We start from the raw sequence: 17,615 nt of genomic DNA on the forward strand, positions 1-17,615 counted from the left end.
AATAATTAAGAAGTTCAAAACAACTGGAACAGTGGTAAACAAGCCTGGACGAGGACCCAAGTTTATTTTGCCACCACGCACAGTGAGGAGGATGGTAAGAGAAATCAAAAGATCTCCAAAGCTCACTGTTACAGAATTACAACAAATGGTAGCATCCTGGGGTCACAAAGTCTCCAAATCAACCATCAGGCGCTGTCTACACGCCAACAAGCTGTTTGGGAGGCATGCACGGAGAAAACCTTTCCTCACTCACAATCATAAACGCAAGCGTCTGGAGTTCGCCAAGCGGTATTGGGGCTTCAACTGGGACCGTGTGCTTTGGTCAGATGAGACAAAGATTGAGCTTTTTGGCAACAAACACTCTAAGTGGGTCTGGCGTACCACGAAAGATGCGCATGCTGAAAAGCACCTCATACCCACTGTGAAGTATGGGGGTGGGTCAGTGATAACCTGACTCTCGCGCAGATGGATTATCATCCATCTGGAATTTTGGTGGTAACCTTGCTGTTCTAGCTCGAACGTGATTGGAGAAATTAGGTAAGAGTGACGTACTACTTCAACCAATCACATCGAAACGGGCCGTGACGTAGTTTTCAGCGACGCGAGATAGAAGCCACAACAGAGCAGTTAGCATGTTGACAGTAGTCCCAGCACAGCTAGCATGTGTATAGTGGATCATTGTTGGCGTTTGAACGGCAAGCCGCCTGTGGTATGCCACCTGTGTCCGACATCGGACCACTGACGGTTACAAAACACACAAGGCATCGGTGGATTTTGGTTGGCAATCCGACATAGTGCACGAGTACTCTGCAGGGTCCAAACAGCGGCATGCTACCTGACAAGCCACCTACGTGAGAGCCAGGTTACATGCTACCAGCCCCTAGCACCAAGGAGGACCGGCTACTCATTTGGTGCCAGCATCGTTTGCATCAGATAAATCACAACAAAGATGTGGTAAGTTAGATGTCTTGAAATGGCTATATTTTCTTTTAGTGAACACATCACGGGCATGGGTTTGTCCGTTTCTGACGGGGTGATAAATATTGCAGACAAAATGGACGTCTGCTTGCCTGCACAACCAATGTGACATATATTGATGAATAAAACTTAATCAAGTATGTGTATTTCGCTGAAAATGATTGACCAGCGATAAAATGTTATTCAGACAAAATTGCCAGCCATATGAAAACAATGCAGCCTCAACAGCATGCAGTTGCTACTAGCATTATTGGTTGTGTTCTGGTCACCGTTAGGCATGCCAATTTACCTATGATAATACAGTAAATCGTTTACAGTCCCATACGTTTTGTATATCCTACCATGAGAGAAATATACACCAGGATTGCATTAACTACTCCCGGTGTGCACGATTAACTTCGGGTCTGATTAACTTGGGTGGCATAAAGAGCTGTTCACGTCAGAGGAGACAGGATGGGGCGTCTTAAGTTCTATTATACACTTTGGAAACTGCATTACGGTTCGACGAGAGGACCATGCCGTCGCACTTTTGCCGTTGTTATTGTGCGCGATTGTATTCTCAAACACTTCAGCTGTGGTCAATTCAAATAGTCGATTCGTGAGTGTGCTAAGCACTTCGATAAGTTGTAGGTGACCATCCCTAGTTGATCGGACGACCCAAAGTTAATCGTGCTCAACGTCATAAGCTGGGACACACACACACACACACACACACACACACACAGTGCCATTGTTAATTGATCAATGGTGATGTCTTTTCTCTCTCTCTCGCTCTCTCCATTATTAGGTGACCCAAGACCCACGGTTATATAAGGTATGTCTGATTTATTACATCCATTGCTAGGTCAAAGGCAAAGAGTACATTACTGAAGCAAGCAAAGCCGTATTGTTAAGGGGTGTAAAACCCATTTGTGTAAACAATTAGTTTTTTTCATCAGGGTGGGGATGTGAAATGACTGAGAACCTATTATCAAGGTAAATAGGACCCTTGCTGACCTCACCTGTACCTGTGGCCTCGGAAGGTATCCAATGTTACAGGTTTGAATTCTTAGTAAGAGTAACTGAAAAGTATATGTGCTGTCCTGCACCACTATCCACCTAAACCTACATTAATTTCTCAAGAGACTGTACTCCTCATAACATTACAGTTGACAGACGCTTTTGATCAAAGTGATGTACAAGGGCAGTAATGCAACATGTGGGTGGAAAATACTCTGTACACAGAGTAAGTAGCATACCCTGTTGTTAATGAACTTTAAGTCACCTAGAAATATTTTAAAATGTGTTGCAATCAATTCCCGTGTTGTTTTTGTTCAAAACCTTGTATGTAGCCACAATTGTCACACATAACCTTCTGAAATGTTTGTCTAATATACTTCTATACTTCCTTTGTCTGTGTCTGATGCCAGGAGGTGTATGAAGAAACGACAGCATAGAGGACCCAGCACATCCCCTCACAGATTCCATGCCTTTCAAAATATTAGAACAAGATTTCAAGGCATTTTCCTTAAAGAACTTGTAACATTTCAGGAGTGCGTCACCATTTGGGTTTTCATTTTGTACAATACATCACCTAACACCAAGAACGCTACATTTTGTAAGCTATGTTTCTTGCATTGCCAGTAACCAATATTTAAAAGAAAAAAATGTGTATATATAAATTGATATCTTATGTCATTATTTACACTTTCATTACTGTACATTGAAAACAATTAGACAGTGTTTTCTTTTCACAATAAAATTGTATTTACATATGTTCCAATTACTTGTGTACACCATTATTTACACCATTTGTTCAATATTCGGTTCGATATTGTGACAAGATTCCACTTCTTTGTTCCTAATGGATGATGGTTAGATTCTGAACTAATGCTGTGTTACATGTTCCATTATGTCTATGAATCTGTCATTAGGGAGAGTCAGTCACAAAAAGCCTCGCTCACAACCAGTAGCATGAAGTACCTTAAAACCATAGGTTGTTTTGTAACTGATGTCATATGTAAGGACTGTTGTTGACTGCTGCCTCATTAGGCTTTGTCCCAAACCCAGAGCAGACAGTCTCGTTAATGAAAGTGGCACATCTGGTATTTAAGTACACATGTTCTGTACAGCTGTCAGCAGACCATGAATAACATTTCCAACTCTTCAGTAATGTCTAGATCTTGGTGGAGTAGTGTAGTGTAGATTCTATACACATGTGGTTGTACAGGCGCATTTTGAAACAGGCTCAACACAGAAGACCAAAGAAATGGAATTGTGGTAGGTGCAACACGTATGACCTGGCTGGCTCCAAACTTGTGGTGCGCATGCTCTGTGCCAGCCATTACTGAACTCACTGTCTTGTCTACCTAGAGTGTTCATTTGATGGTTTACAACAGTACAAGTGAGGGAAGAGCCTAATTCAATTTCCACTGTACATGTGTAGCAGCTGGATGACCCGGTCTGTGATGACAATCCCAGCAGACGCTGCCAACTCCATGACTTGCCTACCTGAAAACAACACACAATGTTAAAATAGAATCGGCAAACAAGGCAACTGTAATTCTAAATACTCTATAGGCCTAGTATCTGCATTTTAATTCATACCTATTTAAGGCTAAGACCTGAACAGCAGTAGGCTACTATTACTTAGTTTTAAATTTACTGCTGACCGAAAGGGAGACTTGGGGTTGCCAGTAGCTGGTGAGTGACAGGCCTCACCCTGTTTTTATTCCAGTACCCTCTTGTGTAAATTCTGTTTCCACACGAAGTAGGTCTCTTAACCATGCAAAATCTGTGATTACTTTAGTCTTTACCATCGAAACAGGTTAACAACTAGGGCAGAAAGTGAAAAGGGGAAGCCCACAGACCTATACCAATATGTATAGGTCTGTGGGGAAGCCATCCTGGTGAGTTTGAAGTCAGAATGTCGTCGTGAAATAAACATTCCATCTCTCACATGCTGACGTTTTGGGACATGCTGCATTGGCAGCGATCACGGGGATAGTACATTTAATTTAACACGAACTTTATAGCATAAACAAATTTGTCTGAATGCGACAGCTTGGCATACTATTATGATCAACAGCACTCAGTCACCATAGCATGCGAGGTCTGGAAATGAGGCTTGTACAATATTGAATTACCGGCACTATGGGGGCATTCACAGTTGTAGCCTACCATGTCAGTCATTGTTTCACACACATCAAAAACACGTTAGAAACAACCAAGAGGTTTTCACTCACCATTTATATGTGGCATGGACCTCTCGACTAAAATCCCCACTTAAAGTTGGTCTTGTAAACAGTTGAAGACTGAACATCGCTGCGCTCTGCTCATTCTCCTTCAGTGGATCATTGGAAGAAGAGCGAGAACGTTCTTGCCACCAACTAATTCCTTGTTTTCTGTTCCTCTCTCAAAGAATGAATGTTTGGTAGTTTTGATAACACTTGAAATCGCGGAGTTCATACAGTATGCAGGCCGCCGTTGTTGTGCTAGCCACACTGACTGAGGGGTGTGCTAGCAGCACTACTGTCGCTCAAGATGCTACGTCATACCCGTCAAGGCCTCACTCCACGATGATTGACATTGACATTGTCCAATGGTCGGGGCACGTTTATTTTCTACTCGAGGACTTCGGGCTCGACAAGGCTGAACCAGACCCCTGTGCGAGCTCACGAAGTGTAACGAAGATGCACGAAGCACTAGGGGTCTCGCGAGAGCCAGGCTAGGTCAGTGATGCTGTGGGGCTGTTTCGCTTCCAAAGGCCCTGGGAAGCTTGTTAGGGTGCATGGCATCATGAATGCTTTGAAATACCAGGACATTTTAAATCAAAATCTGTTGCCCTCTGCCCGAAAGCTGAAGCTGGGTCGTCACTGGGTCTTTCAGCAAGACAATGACCCTAAACATATGGCCAAATCTACACAGAAATGGTTCACCAGACACAAAATCAAGCTCCTCCCATGGCCATCTCAGTCCCCTGACCTCAACCCCATTGAGAACCTGTGGGGTGAGCTGAAGAGGAGAGTACAGAGGAGAGGACCCAGGTCTCTGGATGATTTAGAGAGATTCTGCAAAGAGGAATGGCTGAAGATCCCTCTTTCTGTCTTTTCCCATCTTGTGAAACATTATAGGAGAAGATTAGGTGCTGTTTTGTTGGCAAAAGGGGGTTGTACAAAATAATAACACCAGGGGTGCTAATAATTGTGACACACATTATTTGATGTCAAATAATTATTTCTTTATGTGGGATTTTTTCCCCACTGAATAAATGCACTTGTATTGAAGGTTGGATTTTTCTCTTTTTTTCCATTAAGGTCCCATATTATTTAGAAAAATAATAAAATAATTGGAAGCTAAAAAACACATCTCAACCAGGGGTGCCAATAATTATGGAGGGCACTGTATTTGAGCATGAATGTACTACAAGGGGTTCACTGAGGGAAAGGACTGTTTGTATAGAACCTTGAATGAATGCTTTCATATAATACAGGGATGTGCAACTGGAGGCCCGGGGGCCCCATGACATGCAACCCGCTTCCTCACTCTATGAGGCCCCTGGATAAAACATACTGTAATTAAAAATAATAATAATATGACCTGATTTTTTTGAAAGACACTGACTCAATCCATTGTACATGAATCAATCCATTTTACTGTTGGCCTCTCAAGAACACTCCTATTCCTTACAAACATCAGCAGTCCGTGGGCAACCAACTGCAGCTCAAGCTCTGTGAGTTGCTTTCCAATCATATGGCCCTCCGATGGTAGCGACGAGAAAAAAAGGGTCCCTCCTTATCATCATCAAAGTTGCCCATGCCTGATATAATATATAGCCATACTGCATTGGACGATTAATCAAAGTATTTACGTCTTGTATAATATATTCTTTGGCCCAAAAGGGTGCCAGCAGAAAAAAAAAGTTTGTGAACCTCTGGCCAAGGGAGTACCTGGTTCCAATGTTTCTGCAAAGTTTCTGAATTATTGTAGCGAGGTTCACCTGAGAAAAGGAGCCGATCATACCAGACACCTCAGAACATTTGGGCAGAAATAGACTTGGGGTGCGCACATCCACAAAATGATAATCTATTGTAGGTGGCAGGCAAAAGAGGTAGGCAGTGTGATGAAGTGGTCTGCACACTTGGAATGCGCTCTAAAAAGATAAACTTTTTGTCTTTATACAAATGGCAACGTTTCGATCCACCAGTGGGATCTTCCTCAAGCGTAGAAATAGACACAGAAATAGACTTGGCTAATATTTTTGGCCAGCCAGTGCAGTCCTCTTTGCCATACAGCTGACCAGAAATAAATGCATAACTCTCATCTCCTTTCATATTTCCCCTGTTTGAGATGCCAATAATAAATAGATTTGTTTTTACATGGCTGCCATCGTTATTTTTAGGTTGATAAATTCAGTGCAAATGCAATGAAGAATGTTTTTTTCTTATTTTTTCTTTTTTTCCCCTTTCTTTTTATTGCCAGTGTGTGGTTTAGGGAAGATTCCAGCTACGGGAAGAGATTGAAATTCCCCAAATAGTTGAAGTGAGGATGCGAAGCCAACCGCAACTGATGAGCCCCTGGAGCAGCTGTGCTCCCTGGCCTGCTGGAAATATCTTGATGACGTCATTGTGTAGAACAGTTTTTCTCAAAATGCAGACCAAGGGTCACTTTGTACCAGCCTTTTTAGATGCGTCCATCCATCTGTCAGTCTGTCCATCCGTCTGAAACGCATTCCTTAGCCGCCATTTTTCGTGTTACTCTCTTCATATCTGTGTTTCTTCTACTACCTAATCGTGATGAGCAACAGGTGGACGCGTGTTTGTCCACCTTTCGGACTTCTTTTTCATGGACCAAAGATGTAGATGGGTCTAATAATGGCACAAATATAACCCATACTAGCTTGCCTTAGAAACGCTCACCTTGCGGACTACATTTCATTACATTACACTTACTGATGCTTTTATCCAAAGCGACTTAGTTATTTACAGAGTATTGGTTACAGCCGGTGGAGCAATGTTGGTCAAGGGCAACTCAGCTATGGATGGTTGGTGTAGGGAGAGGTAAGGGTGGGATTCGAACCTGCAAATCTAAGATCACCTCCTTAACCATTAGGCAACGACTGCCCACGGCTGGACTACTTAAGTTATTACAAACATCTAGTTTTTGAACCGTCAGGTAGGTGCCTTTGTAACTATGCTATAGCAGCTGTGGTGTGGCAGCTAACACTGACTAATTGTGTCTATTTAGTGTTTATTTATCCCTAAATAAACAGGTCAGTTTCTCGTTACCAACCATTGTGTATTATTTAAACTTTCGCACCTAATTTAGCTGGCTAGTTGTTCTCAAGAGTAAAAACCCTTTTCAACACGAGTCTGACAAGAAAGTAAGTAGTCCAAATAACTTGAATACATGGTCTGATATGCCGATATCGTTGTTGTCCGGTATCGGTATCGTCCGATACTAAAAGCTAAAACATCGGTATCAGATCAGAAGTGCAAAAAGCGAATTGGGACATCCCTAGCGTGGACATCACAATATGTACAGCAGTGCGGTCCATTTAGGTGATCCATAATAACAGGTGGCAGGGCAATCTATCACGCCGCCCGGATCTGGAGTTTGGCCATATCAAAGTTGTAACGCACGGCTAAACAGATGCAAATCAGGAGACCGGTTATTTACTGTACTTCTCCGGCCCCTGTGAGACAGTGTGGTGGAGCTGAGCCAGACCCAGACGTTCGATTTAGTGGCCCTCCTGCCTTGATGGCTTTGATCTCAGTCGGAGGTGTAATCAAGTAAAGTTAAACATTACTTAAGTTTCAGATAACATTGGGATCAACCATTTTCACACAAACTATGTAGACCGTATGTAGATATCTTTGTAGATATCTGTATGCCGTGTGCAATTCTTTCTTGGCTAGACAACGGCCCTTGTGTTGATTTTCGTCTTGATAGATGGATCTGAATCTGTCCTGCTCTCACGGATAGACATTTTATTGCAGGCTAATCAGCCAGCCAGTTCCTTCACACTGGAAACGGCAGCACAGCACACCTACCTCGGCAAATATCCTGGTGTGCTCAAATAGGTCCTCTCCTGCGTCTGTCAACAGCAGGTCATACGTGACAGATGGCAGCGAAGGGGAAGAACAAGAGCATTGTGTGTGTGTGTGTGTGGATATGTGGGTAATGTGGGCATGATGTCTGTGTATGTGTGTGAGTCACAATGATGCTTACTTGGAGCTACAAATAGGTGTTGTTTTAATGTGTGCGTGCAGTGGTCGAGTTGTAAAATCAAAGCAGGGGGGATGGTCAGAGATCGATTCTGATTAGTGGGGGTTCGGGGGTTTCTCCCCTGAGAAAATGTTGATAATGTAGTTGTTAAAAATGCAATTTTAACACAATATGTGAAGAAGGGAGGCCTGTTTTAGAGGGGGATGATTTTTGACCATTTTTATTGAGGGGGATGATTTTAGACCATTTTCATTGTTGGGGGGGATGGCATCCTCCCTCATCCCCCTACAACTCGAGCCATGTGTGCGTGCCCCTGTGTGCACACGCAGGGCCTATGACAGATTTTGCTTGTCCCCAGAACAAATTTACTCCACAAATACAAGACAGAAGGGCTTAACATGGTCAAATCTTCTATCAAACAGCTTCCTTGGCGGAGGTCTGCACTCTGATTGTATTTCTAGTTAAAATGCCGTGGCAATACGGTAGGGCACTGGGTTACTACGTCTGCGACTCGTGTTCGATTCCGGGCCGGGTCATTTGCCGAACCTTTCCCGCTTCTCTCTCCCTAGTCATTTCCTGTCCCTCTGTAACTGTCCTATCACAATAAAGGCATAAAAAGCCCAAAAAATATCTTTTAAAAAAGTGTGCTCTTGCCTGTAGCCAGCATCTCTGCTTACAGTTCACGACACTCCGCTGCCTCCAGTCTAACCTCTCAGCAGCACTGCTCCCTGTCTGTCTCTGATGAAGAGAGCCTTTGTGTCTGTCTGGCTCTCTCCTCTATCCTGTTACAGTTATTGCCCTAGTCCAGGTTATACCCAACATGGTATCGTACCAGAGTCTTACGATAAATATTTTGTAAAAATATATATTTTTAGGGGCTTTTGTGCCTTTATTTGATGGGACAGTCTTAGATGGTGATAGGAAGCCAGTGGGACAGAGAGACAGGGTGGGATCGGGAAATGACCCCGGCCAGACTCGAACCGGGGTCCCTGTGGGCCTGCAAGCCCAAATGTTGGGGGGCTTAGCGCCCTGCGCCACAACCCCTCCTTCCAGAGTCTTAAAATAACACACCGACTTGAACTGTCTATCGCGGTTGTGCATCATGACTTTGCTTGTTAACTCGTGCTCTACAATGCCCTGTGACAGGTTAGGTTTAGGCATGGTTTTGGTCTGGGCTCAATTTCGCCACAATTTCTTCATTTCCCTTGCTTGTTTTGCTGTTCTTGGTAAAAGCAAAGCGGCAAAATTTTTGTTTTACTGACAGGTTAGGGTTAGGCATGTCAGGGCACAGCAGAGCATTTTCACATTTCGCAACAGAAATTCGCCGCGCCAACAGACATTTGCAGACACGGTGGAAAAGCTGTGTTGAGGAGCACAAATTACCTGCAAACGCGTCACGCGTCCACAGAACACTCCAATTCCTGGCATCCTTGTCCCTGCACTGGCGCACAGACTGCCATCACGCAAAGGCATATTTATTTCACGCCATTGCACTCCCCAACACGGAGTGCAATGGCGTGAAATAAATATGCCTTTGCGTGATGGCAGTCTGTGCGCCAGTGCAGGGACAAGGATGCCAGGAATTGGAGTGTTCTGTGGAGCGGCCAAGTATCACTCCACTTTTAAGGAGCCCTCCATGTCCTTGTAAGTCCAAATGTGCAAATGTGCAGCGGCAGCGCTGTTTAGTGTGCACGTTAAGGAAAATGCACTTGTCAGCCCTTTTTAAGCGATGTGCCGCCTACACTCTTTGTGGGAAAGTTATCGTCTGAGCACCGTGGACCAATCTATATTATAGTGTCTTGTGTAAATACAGACCTTGATTGTTTCAGCGTGAAGATCTTATTGTCCTTATATGGCAATCGAGTCTGGAGTCTGTGTGATTTACCATGGCCATCTCTCTGAAACAGACAGGGAGTTTGCGGGCTGCAGAGCTGGGCTTAGCTTCCCTGTAACAGCAGCAGTTTAATCGCCAGGGTCTCTCGGGCATGACGGCACAGCCAGAGGCCGGAGATAGCATCCAGCCAGGCGGTCGCAGTGGCTCCACAACACTCTAGACACACGCACACACACAGGTACACACACAGGCACACACACAGGTACACACACAGGCACACACACAGGCACACACACAGGCACACACACAGGCAGAACATCTCTCTTCCACAGACACGCAGCATCTTTCTTTTTAGACAGACACACACAAACACATACACACAGGCACACACTGAAATGCACTCTCAATATCTTTCTCTTCCTAACTCCTTCTCTCACAAACATCCATGCAGTCCATTGTGACTCACTCTAGCTTTATTTACTGCTGTTTGCTTGACCTCCTCCTGAAGACAGCTCTGACACAACACACACACACACTTTTGCACTGCCCAGGAGGACGGAGTTTAGTGTAGCGCAGCAAGGCATTGCCTTAAAGCCCTCCGTTCAACCCTCACCCCTGCCCCTGCCTCACTAATAACTGATTATGGCATTTGGGGGGGGGGGGGTATTTGTATGCAGGGAAGCTGACGGGGCGGACAAAGGAGTCAGTTGTCCTGGGCACAGGGAGAGAGGGGCCCAGAATTGGCTCCTCATTACATTGTATGCACTGGTTCGGGGGCGCTTTCAAAGGACTTTGTCCCAGACCCGGCAAAATCTGTCAGCGGCCCTGTTTCTATGAATCCCATGTAACAAATGAAGTGTTTAGCTAGTGCTTTGGACATCTTTTTTTCAGCTAACTGATTCAATCCATTCTGAACTGAAGCATGCAGAGAGGGGGTTTTGTTACAATACATGTCTGCTGCCTCTGTCCAAGCAGGAGGCTGTCATCAGCCATTTTGCATACATCATGCGAAGGACACCATCTAACTGTCTTGACATGTTGATGTATCACAGGATTATATCAACTGTTATTTGTGTGTGTTGGTGACAGGTTCTTGTGCGTGCTGTGCTGCTGTGAAATGCAGCTACCGGTACTTAGACCAATTGCCAAATTGACATTCTTTCCCAACTTCATTGCATTTTGTGTGACGGTCTCTCTCCCTGTACATCCTTGCCATCGCTATGGAGCAATTGTGATGTTTGCTCATCATTGTTCTTCTGCTTTGGAGACCAGTTGCCTGGCGATGATCCTCTCCAGAATGGAATGCGAGATTCCTTCAAGGCCGTCGGTACACAACAACAGGTCATGTCCATCGCCGTTAAACAGTCAAGAATCACAGTGGTGTGATGGAGGCCCAAGATAGCGCTGCCTTTGAACCTGGGTCGTAGGGAATGTCTGGAGTCAAGCCCTTTTCGCTTTGTAGTGAGCTACAACGTCATGGTCACGATTGGTATTTTATTTTTCCCTTTCAGACTTTTTTTGGTAAGATCTAGCTCTTTGTCTAAGACAGATGGGTGGTCTGGGTGGTCTGGATTTTTCGTACATATCTTTTGAGCGTTGAGAATTGTTTTTCTCCACCTGACCAAATGAGTCATGTCCTGTACAGCAGAACGGAGAGAGAGAGAGAGAGATGGAGAGAGAGAGAGAGAGAGAGAGAGAGAATTATCTGGAGTTCCATCCGCTGCTTTTCTTCTTGCTCGGCTAGATTGGATAGAGTCATAGCTGGACTGGCCATAATAAGGCATACAGGGCATTTGCCCGGTGGACTGTTGATGATTTTGGCCTGGTCCTCCACCTCAATGTAATGTTGTCTCTCCTCATTCTGCTACAGCTGGCTTGTCCAAGTCAGATTTAAATACTCATTTTGCCTGTTTTGGTCAAAAATAGCTCGTGATTGATGACTGAAAATATTGTCACAGGTCTCATTGTCTCTCTCAGTGCCTGGCGGACCGGTCTTGGCCGAAAATGCCCGGCCTAATTTTTGGCCCGCTCAGCGCTGGATAGAGTAACAACATGAGGCTGTTCTGCAACGCTGTTTTCCTCCCACACTCCTCTGACATTCATCTCTCCTCGGCAGACCACTCGGCACGGAATGAGACTTACACGCACAGACACACGCACAGACACACGCACAGACACACGCACAGACACACGCACAGACACACGCACAGACACACGCACAGACACACACACACACACACACACACACACACACACACACTAACACACACACACTAACACACACACACACGATTGAGAAACAGCCCAGGAATTTTGGGCATGGACCATCCCCCTGCACACAGCCAGCCCCCTGCTTTTCTGCGGCATCATGATTAGCCCAGTCAACTGCCTATATTAAGAAAAGAGACCAATGGACTAGTCCATCTAAATTGAGTGCCAATATCTAAGCAAAAACAAGCAAACAAACAAAAAACAATAGGATTGTTGGCCCGCCAGGACAATGCCCTGTATGCCAGAATGTGGGTCCACCCTTGCACACACACGCACACACGACTGTGCACACGCACGCATACACACACACACACAGGCCAGTGTGCTGCCCTGTCAGTGACATATGGCACATGTAACCTTGATGGGGGCTGAAAACGATGCCTTCCTCCTCCTGCGTCTTTAAACTCTGTGGCTTGATTGATACAAACCTTTAAGAGTCAGCACGGCTCTGAAGTGTCCCTAAAGTAAACCGCCGGCCGTCCATTAGTCACTTTATAAATCATCTGTCCAACCCCTGCTCGGCTGAAAACATTTTCACCTCACAGCACTTTGCCTAGTGCTAGTGCATCGAAATAAGAGTAGGGGAGAGTTTGTGTTCCAGATAGCACTTAGAATCGCCGCATTTGAAGTTTATGAGGTTGTGGATGGCAGAGGATGGCTGCATTTGTCTGTTTTTTTTCAGCAGGAGGCCTTGAGGTTTAGACTGAATTCCTTTGAATCCTCCTAGACACCCACGCACTGACTCGCTTGTCAATGGCTGTGTTCCACCCGAACGGATGTCGTCAATGTCTGATAGGCACAAAGAGAGCAGACGGCAGTGACATTTTTTGTCACTTTTTTGTTGGGGCTTTTTTTGCCTTCATTTTTGAAAGGATAGTGGAGGAGAGACAGGAAATGAGTGGGGAGAGAAAGACAGGGAAGGATCGGCAAATGACCCGGGTCAGAATCGAACCCAGGTTGTCGGTGTAGTAAGCCAGTTCCCTAGCATTAGGCCACGGCAGGGCCCAGACAGCAGTGATTTGGGCTGGCACTGACTGTAGCTGATTCCTGGTTCCTGTCTCCTGTCTCCTGTCTTGTTTCACCCCTGTGCCACCCCGAAGGCCCGTTTCCTTGTCCTTGTGTCACTACGTGCGCCATCTTACAAAACTCAACATGGGCGAGCTTGGGCGAGGCTGGCAGGCAGGCAGGCAGCGACAGTCCACAGAGACTTTCCGCACCTCCTTGGTGCGTCTGGGCAGTCTCAGCCTGAGGCTTCTGTTTTACTTTGTGTTTAGTAGTAGTGACACCACCCTCCGCTGCGGAGAGCCACACTTTATCAATTTACTCCCGTCCTATGCCACCCCTTGTCCCTCTGGGCCACTCTCCGTGTACAACAGGTTCGGAGAGCTGCAGTAAAGATAATGAAGGGGAAGGATGTGTTTATATAGAGGACTGATACATCTTTCTATTTTCGGTCGTGCAAGGAACAATGCGGGCCGTGTCACCAGCCAGCGGAACACTGTAAAAATTGTTGAAAAGACTGTACTACCATAGTACTACACCACTACAGCATTAGTTAAAACATTACAACTTGGTTATTGCCATTCTGCTAACAGCAAATTTATAACAGGGGACTTGTCTAGATAGATAAACAACTCCAGGAAGTGTAGGTTGTGGCATGTGTAGCCACTTCATACTCAGAGGGTCTCAGGAGCAGACCATGTCACGATGCTGCGACTTCATAACAGCATAGCAGTCCTTGCTTTATTTTATTGTCATTTCCATGGCAACAAGGGAGGGAAAAAAATACAAACACTAAGAAAAAGAAATAGTGGCTGCATCAGCAAGAGACAAGTCTCTGTTTGGCTTCATGCCCTGAGGCCCACTCACTACCAGTGAGAGTCCATACTCATTGACCAGCATCATCAATCAGCATTCAGCAACAGCCAGTCAGCTGGAGTCTGCTAGCCTGGCTGAAGTTGACACTAAAGGCTCATAACCTACCTGAGGGACCGCCTAAGACCGGCAGAAAAGCTGTCTAGTATTGCTTTGCAGTGCACCGATTAATGACCAAGATGGATGAAAGTTGCGACCATCAGGGAAGGCTGGCTCTCCTGATGGACTTTGAAGGTCGTTCATTTTCTTTCTTTTTTCCAGAGCACAACTTTTTTTCCCCTGCCGGTCATGTGGGAGGCCGCTTAGGCACAACTGTGGTTGGGTTTGTGTACATTACTAACCATTGAGAAGATCGTCTAAACTAAAGCCCTGATTAGGGAAGCTAGCACTCTAGCTGTGCGGTGTTGTGCCTAGCTGGATGCAGGTTTATGGCACGTCGTCCCGCTACGTTTAATCTTTTAAGTCTCTTGTTTACGTGTCCTATAACCCATTCCCACTCCACAGGGCTGCTGAGTGCTAACTGGTTATCGGTGCGTGTGTATGTGCCGTTTTACCAGAGATTCTTTAAGTATATATCTACTCTCTCTGGTTATACTCATTATGTCTTTATGTTCCACGCTAGCTTTCGATCGTTGTGGTAAACGGTAAGAGAAGGGCGTCCTGTGACCTTTTCAAGCTGTGTGTGTATGTGTGTGAGTGTGTGTGTGAGTTTGAGTGTGGCACGTCCTCTCGGCTCACTGCCAGTCATGTGGCAGTGAGCCAGCTTAGGAGGTCACGGTGTCAGTGGCGATGGCACATCATGAGGTCATGGGTTACTGCCACTCCTCTCCTCTCCTCTCCTCTCCTCTCCTCTCCTCTCCTCTCCACGTCTAGTTATGCTCTGCCTGCCAGGGTTGCCAGATGAGACCGATGATTTCCAGCCCAAAAAAATGCTCAGAATCCACCTGAGAGCACTAAATCCAGCCCAATTTCAAATAAATTGTATTGATTTCTATGACCATAAATTTGCAGAAAATCCTGTTAAAAAGCCCTTTTCACCCATTTTTACCTGCAGAGGGCCGTCCTAAGCAGACCAATTGGGCGGGAAACACTGCTGCCTGCTTTGCCAGGACCACTGCAGCTGTGTGTGTGCACGCATGCGCATCAGTAATGCGGGAATATATGGGGCAGAAAAGGTTAAACAAAGAAGGTGGATCGAACAAGAAGCGTCATTTTGTTTCTTTTCCGGTATCCACTTCATGTCGGGTGAACGCCCCTTTAGGAGACCTTCGGTTAGGAGACCTTTGGAGTCCTGAGGTTGAGAATCAATGAAGTCCTCTTAGCGCTGTAGATGGCGGTAGCGTACGTCTTGCGCCTCAAAAAGAGAAGAAGTAGTAGGGGACAACACCCCCTTAGGAGACCCAACTTGAGCACACGCTTTTGCATTGACTGGGCGTGTTTTGCGATATCTTGGTTTGATTCAGTATTTTTGGGTTAAAGTTGTGAAACATTTGTTTTCTGACTGTTGATGGTTGATTAATTGTATCATCTGGGCACAATTTAGCATTCTTCAGTTGTATTAGAATGACAGTCAGTGGGAGGGACCCACAAGGATAGAAATAAGGCTGTGTCCGTTTGTGAATTTGTGCATTCACGTATAAGGAGAAGTCGAGAGTACACTGACTCCAGGTTTCGGCTTTTAGTTGTTGCTATCACTTGTCAGTGAAGTGGCTCTGTGTTGCCATGACAACTGGGCTGGGTTAATGTCTACGGCCCACCCTGTGTATCTCCCTTCCTCTCTCACACTCAATCACAAATTCTCTCTCTCTCTCCCCTTCTCTCTCTCTGTCTGTCTGTCCGTCTGCACTTAGGCCATCTTTTGTAGATGATTCCATTTGTTGACTAATGTGGATTAATGTATGTATTGTTTGCCCTTGGCTAGTTGCCATGGAGTGATTCTACAACATTGTAAATAAAGAAAAATTTAAAATATCTCTCTCTTTCTCTCTCTCTGTCTCTCCCCCCCTCTCTGCCTGTCTCCCCTTCTCTGTCTGTCTCTCTCGCTCTCGCTCTCGCTCTCTCTCTCCACCTCTCTGTTTATCTCCTCTGCTCTGTCTCTCTCTCTCTCTCTCTCTCTCTCTCTCTCTCTCTCTCTCTCTCTCTCTCTCTCTCTCTCTCTCTCTCTCTCTATCTCTATCTCTATCTCTCTATCTCTCTATCTCCCCCTCTCTCCACCCTTCCCTCTGAGCATCTGCTCCGCAGGTCGTTTCCCTTCATTAGTCCTCCTCTCCCTCCTCCTCTACCCCCTTGTTCTTATTAATTAGCCAGGCAGAGGGGGTATAGGTGGAGGGTGGTGGTGGTCGAGGGTGTTGGGGGGGGGTTGATGGGCCCTGTGGATGCCCTGTGGATGCCCTCTCCTCTAATCCTGCACGCCCTCTCTGGACCCTGCCCATCTGCTGCCTGCCACCCCTGTAGGCCTACCCCTCTCCCTGTACCCCTCTCCCTGTCCCCCTCTCCCTGTACCCCTCTCCCTTCCACCCCTCTCCCTTCCACCCCTCTCCCTGTACCCCTCACCCTTCCACCCCTCTCCCTGTCCCCCTCTCCCTGTACCCCTCTCCCTGTCCCCCTCTCCCTGTACCCCTCTCCCTGTCCCCCTCTCCCTGTACCCCTGTCTCTGCCACCCCTCTCCCTGTACCGCTCTCCTGCCACCCCTCTCCCTGTACCCCTCTCCTGCCACCCCTCTCCCTGCTCAGCTCTCCCTTTGTCCCTCTCACACTGCCACCCCTCTCCTGCCACCCCAACCCTGCCACCCCTCTCCCTGTACCCCTCTCCTGCCACTCCTCTCCCTGCTCAGCTCTCCCTTTGTCCCTCTCACACTGCCACCCCTCTCCTGCCACCCCTCTCCCTGCCTCCCCTCTCCCTGTACCGCTCTCCTGCCACCCCTCTCCCTGCTCAGCTCTCCCTTTGTCCCTCTCACACTGCCACCCTCTCTCTGCTCAGCTCTCCCTGTATCCCTCTCACCCCTCTCCCTGTTCCCTTCCCCTGCCACCCCTCTCCCTGTTCCCTTCCCCTGCCACCCCTCTCCCTGTACCCCTCTCCCTTCCACCCCTCTCCCTGTACCCCTCATCCTTCCACCCCTCTCCCTGTCCCCCTCTCCCTGTACCCCTCTCCTGCCACCCCTCTCCCTGTACCCCTCTCCTGCCACTCCTCTCCCTGCTCAGCTCTCCCTTTGTCCCTCTCACACTGCCACCCCTCTCCTGCCACCCCAACCCTGCCACCCCTCTCCCTGTACCCCTCTCCTGCCACTCCTCTCCCTGCTCAGCTCTCACTTTGTCCCTCTCACACTGCCACCCCTCTCCTGCCACCCTCTCTCTGCTCAGCTCTCCCTGTATCCCTCTCACCCCTCTCCCTGTTCCCTTCCCCTGCCACCCCTCTCTCTGTTCCCTTCCCCTGCCACCCCTCTCTCTGCTCA

At 46.8% G+C, this 17,615-nt stretch overlaps 1 protein-coding gene across 1 annotated transcript in view; it reads left to right on the forward strand.

The window, feature by feature from the left end:
- Window positions 1–17,615, forward strand: part of hibch (3-hydroxyisobutyryl-CoA hydrolase) — a 50,730-nt gene that overhangs the window by 8,016 nt on the left and 25,099 nt on the right. The gene's annotated exons all lie outside the window — the stretch shown is intronic.

This window comes from Engraulis encrasicolus, chromosome 13 (genome assembly GCF_034702125.1).
Source record: "Engraulis encrasicolus isolate BLACKSEA-1 chromosome 13, IST_EnEncr_1.0, whole genome shotgun sequence".
Classification (NCBI taxonomy): domain Eukaryota; kingdom Metazoa; phylum Chordata; class Actinopteri; order Clupeiformes; family Engraulidae; genus Engraulis; species Engraulis encrasicolus.